The following is a 5586-nucleotide window of genomic DNA, read 5'->3' as shown; positions in this document are numbered from 1 at the left end:
GCCTCGGTGAGGGGCTGAGGGCTATTTTCAAGCTGGCCACATCCCCTTCAGGGTGGGGGTTCCTGCTGGGGTGCCTGGATGAGGGGCTGATGGCTATTTGCAGGCTGGTCATGCCCCCCAGCGGGGACCCTCACCCCATGGGGGCATGGCCAGTCTGGGTGAGGGGCTGAGGGCTGTTTTCAGGCTAGCTATGCCCCCTGGAGACCTAGGCCCCAGGCCCCTCCTTGAGTGAAGGCCAGGGTCTGCTGTAAGCTTGGGTAGCCTCCAGCCACTTCTTCAGCAGCAGCCAGGGCGGGCTGGAAGCCTGGGTGGCCCCCAGAGACCCAAGCCACCAGCCCCTCCTTGAGCAGAGGCCAGGGCTGGCTGGAACCCTGGGTCGCCCCTGACCCAGGCTCCCAGCCACTCCTCCAGCGGCGGCCAGTGCAGGCAGGAAGCTTGGCTTCCTCCATTGCTGGGGGAAACACAAGCCTCCAGCTCCATGGCCATTGCTATCTTTGTTGGGTTAATTTGCATACTCACCCTGATTGGCTGGTGGGCATAGCAGAGGGATGGTCAATTTGCATGTTTCCCTTTTATTAGTGTAGATTATGCCATTGTGGTCTGAGAAGATACTTGATATGATTTCAATCTTGTTGAATTTTGAGAGATTTTGACTATGTCCCAATATGTGGTCTATCTTTGAAAATGTCCCATGTGCACTTGAGAATAACTTATATTCCATGGCTTTGGGGTGAAATGTTCTGAAGATGTCAATTAATTCCATCTGATGTAGTGAGTCATTTAGGATTGCTGTTTCTTTGCTGATTTTTTGTCTAGAGGATTTATCCAGTGATGTCAGTGGTGTATTAAAGTCCCCTACTATGATTGTATTGTTGTTGATCTCTCCCTTGATATCTTCCAGAAGTTTTTTTTTAAAATGTATTTGGGTGCTCCTGCACTGGGTGCATATAAGTTTATCAGGGTTATATCCTCTTGTTGTATTGATTCCTATAGTATTATGAAGTGGCCTTCCTTATCTCTCTCTCTTTTTTAATTTTACTAATATATTTTTTTATTGGTTAAGATATTACATATGTGTCCTTATACCCACGTTACCCCCTATCCCCCCCCCCGCCCATGCCCTCACCCCCCCATTGTCCGTGTCCATTGGTTAGACCTATATGCTTGCATGTAAGTCCTTTGGTTGATCTTTCCCCCTCACCCCCACCCTCCCCTACCTTCCCTCCAAGGCCTGACAGTCCAATCAATGCCTCTCCGTCTCTGGATCAGTCCTTGTTCATCAGTTTATGTTGTTCATTATATTCCACAAATGAGTGAGATCATATGGTATTTATCCTTCTCTGACTGGCTTATTTCACTTAGCATAATGCTCTCTAGTTCCATCCATGCTGTGGCAAATGGTAAGAGTTCCTTTTTCTTCTTCCTCTTCTTAAAGAATACCTTTCAGCATTTCATATAATGCTGGTTTGGTGGTGATGAACTCCTTTAGCTTTTTCTTATCTGTGAAGCTCTTTATCTGACCTTCAATTCTGAATGATAGCTTTGCTGGATAAAGTAATTTTTTTTTTTCCGATGCAAAAGCATAAGAGTCTTTATTCGAGCTAGCTCGGCTCCCCCACCTTGCCGACACAGCAGCAGGAAGCAGAGAGAGATAACTCTGTGTGGAGACGGGTTATATAGGGGGAGTTGGAGGAAGGGGAGGAGAAAGGACTGTGCTCTGCCGATTGGCCAAGCACAAGTCTGTGTCTTGTTCCTGGGTGTGGCTAGCAGAGGCTTAGACTTCCGGGAAGAAGCTCCTTGCCAAGCACATGGCCAAGGTAAGATGGAGCACTTACCCTGGGGCAAGGTGGAGGGCGTAGCCCTTACCCTGGGGCAAGGTGGAGGGCCTAGCCCTTACCCTGGGGCAAGGTGGAGGGCCTAGCCCTCGCCCTTTCATTCCCCCCTTTGTCTTGGAACTTCCGGCTCAATCATGAGACGGACTGCTTTTCTATTCCACCGTTGCTAGAGGCCCATACTGGGCATATCTTAACAAATGGTCTGGTGGAAGGGGAAGAAACCATTTTAGCTTAAACAACTTCTATTGAAATAGGATTTTTCTTCTTAAAATTCCTCCATGGCTATCAAAAAGCCAAATCAAGATTAATTTATCTACTGTCCTGATGTTTGCATAAACACAAGAAGAATGGTAACTGACTACCTTTGCTGGAATCTCATGGTTGAATCTTAATGTGCCCCGTAGGGCCAGGAAGCCGCGCCACCCAGCTGCCATCAGGCCCGCCTGCAGTATTTGCTGAGTTAGGTGAATCCCTCACCTGTAGCAACTCCACCTGAGCCCACGCTCTAGGCTTTAAGCCCATCTCAGTAGCCCTCCTACTTGTTGCGGCCCAGAGTGTGTGGGGGTTCCGCAGGAACGCAGAGGCATCCCTACTGCTCCCCTTCTACTCTTACCAACCACCAATAATGGTAGGGCATGGGCCTGACGCTCCAGCGCCAGCCATCTTCAGGGCTTCCAAGCAGGATACCAGGCTTTCTTCGTGGCATTTTTACTGGCTTCAAGTCTTTAGAGCTCAGACAGGGCTCTTTAAAACATGATACTCCAGTCAAAGTTTTCCATTAATAAAACCACTATTAGGAACCAGTCTTATTGAATCTATGCAAAGAAATGTATTGCCATGACTTATTTAGCATTGCCAATATTTCAGGGGAATTATGTAAGGAGAAAAAAATACTGATCTGCTCTAAGATTTTCTGATTTTTCCTTGCCAATTCCTTTTCATGGAGTTATAACAAAACAGTAACTGTTGGCATTAAACTTTCTTTCTATGCATAACCATGCCTTAGACCTTCTATTCCAAACAGGCCTTTCCCAGCTTTCTACAGTTGAGGTTTGTACTACCCCTGACATGGGCATGGTTACGCAGGCCTGCAAGACAATATACAGGCTGCCAACCATCAACTGTCTCTCAACAGAGACCAAAACCTGATGGGCACCCTTCCCTGCCCAGTTGGGCACCTGCCCTCTTGGCAGCCAGACACCCTCTACTCTTGGGGTTCACCCCACACAGTCCCCTTCCAGGACAGTCAACATACATTCAAACCTGCAAGAGAATCAAAGGTCAATATAACATATCAATACAATGAAACATAATATTGGCATCATGGCCGCTTCAGGCAGCCAAATCCTACTAAAGTCTATTCTTGACCTTCCTATAAATTGTCCTTGTCTCTTTGGAGCCATGTCCATGAAGATGCAGGCATCATCTAAGTCTATTACACAGTATTGTGGGGGCTCCTGGCAGCAGGAGTGATCGCAAGCAATGTTACCAGCATCAGGCAGGTTGAGCAAGCCGTAGCTTGAGCTTGAGCGGGTGGCGTTGATCTCGATCGACGCTCCATTTGGTGACGAAGTCTTCCCGGATCACGGATGGGTCCGCTGACCGGACGTGAGTATGATGGACTCAGGTCGCGACGCCGTCTACCTTGAGAGCGGTGGGGGTCGTCAGCACCACAGTGTAGGGACCCTTCCAACGTGGTTCGAGGGTCTCCTGGCGGTGCCTTCTGTCATAGACCCAATCTCCTGGTCTGTGCTGATGAGGAGTTGGGGTTGGGCTGGTCTCGTACAGATTCTAAGGCCCGTTGCCTTCCTTTCACAGGCAGGGGGAAGGGCCCATGAAATCTCTGCCCTGAGGAACTGTGAGCCCCACCCTTAAATGTCCCAATCAGACTAGAAAATCCACAAATACCTTTAAAATCTACCCCAGAATTCCAAAATCCCAACCCAGCACAGAATATCACATAGCCCCAGCAAACAAACAGACAGAGATGTTTACTAGTTAGGTGGGCCGATTCCACCTCTGACAGAGAGCAAGCGCCCTTAGGGAAAGATCCCAGTGGCCGCTCAGGGTACTTTGCTATTGGTCAGAGCACTCAGCCTCAAAGAAATCAAGCCTGTGGTTGTTTTTTTTTTCTTTTTTTTTAGACACAAACAGAAATTTCACTAGCTAAACAATTTTCAATAAAGACAGATAACATTTCCCATTAAAAACTTTGAATCACCACAGGAGAAAACAAAAAAAAAACAGGAATAAACAAAAACACTTTTACACAGGCGCATGTCACATTTACAGCACAAAATACCAACAGATAACCTAGTTTGAGTAACATATTATCTAGAGCCTGTGGGTAACCTGGGTTAAACTTAGGCATGTTATCTAAATTACAGTCCTGGGTCTCCAGAACACTGAGTTGATAAGTCAACTGGAGCCCTCTGATCCTGGGACAGCTATGCTGTCCCTCCCAGGCAAAGGAAAAATGTGCCCTCTAAGCCCAGTATGAAACCAGTTTCTACCTGAAATAATACTTTAGAAATTGGATTACTGCTATCAGTCCCTTTTAAGACTTTGACATAAGCTATTTAACTTTTGTTTAGGAAGGAAACATATAACCTTTAATTGCCCTTAGTTTAAGGAAAGCAGGGTTTTCTAGATTTAAGAGATTAGCTTAAAAATAGTATTAAATAAATCCGTGAGGCAAGCACACTTCCTGCCCCATAAAACTCCACCTTAAAGCTCCACCCTTGACTAAATCAGAGGGAGGGGCCTTTGCTATTTCAAGATGGTGGCCCCCAGGGGAGCAGCAAGTCATGTGGCTGACATGGCGGCTGCCAAGTCATGCAGCCCAAAATGGTGGCTGTCTACACTTTTTTTGCAAATCAGGATCAATAAGCAAAGGCATTTAGTTACCAGAATTACACAAATTTTCCCAATTCAATCCGAACCTTAAACTTTTAGCTGGCAAGTCAAAATATTCAGCATTTCTCAATCAGTCTAGAATCTAGCTAGCATCCCTTTTTTTTTTTTTGGGTAAATGATCAGTCTTGGGCTCCATCCTGCACATCTGCAAAGAGACTCTAGCTCAAAACTCTATCCAAAATCGGACAGTGCGCGCATTAGTTTTAAGCCAGCTTTTCTCTCTACACGTGCACAGAAATCCCAGACGCATTTACTTGGGGAGGGGGTGACCTGTTTTCACAGATCCTCACTCAGATGCCCACCTGACCGAAGTCGTGGAGCCACACAAAGGAGGGGAGAGGGCAGGCCCCCTCCCTCCACACTCACACACTTTCACCAGACATTCACTCAGAGTTTAAACAATAACAACTTCCCAACTCCTGAGGGAGCTCTACAGCCTCCCCCAATCTCCTTGAAATGATCAATCACAATACCCAAAGGAGCAGTCTGAGTCCGTCCCATAACATCCGTCCAGTAAGTCCACAGAAAACAGAAAACACAGACACAGACAAACAGAGGGCCCCAAAGAACAGCCTTCCAACTCCATGGAAGCAACTAGACGATGGCCTTACGCCAAACCGGCGGGAGCGACCCGCCTCGTCTCAGATTGAGGGGGTTCCTACAGACCTTCTGACTCTGCGGAAGCAAAACTACACCCCTCCAGATGGAGGGTCGAGGCGTCCCCCGACTCCTCCCGCCCTTGATCCCCCTGTGCGTCCACTTAGATCATTGCGGGCGATTACAGATTTCAGAAGTGAGCTCACACAGAACAGATACAGAACAAGTCCCTGAACAG

The sequence above is a fragment of the Myotis yumanensis genome, unplaced genomic scaffold (genome assembly GCF_028538775.1).
Source record: "Myotis yumanensis isolate MYYU_CA2020_CCGP unplaced genomic scaffold, mMyoYum1.0.hap1 SCAF_3, whole genome shotgun sequence".
NCBI lineage: Eukaryota > Metazoa > Chordata > Mammalia > Chiroptera > Vespertilionidae > Myotis > Myotis yumanensis.
This window is presented reverse-complemented; position numbering follows the sequence as displayed.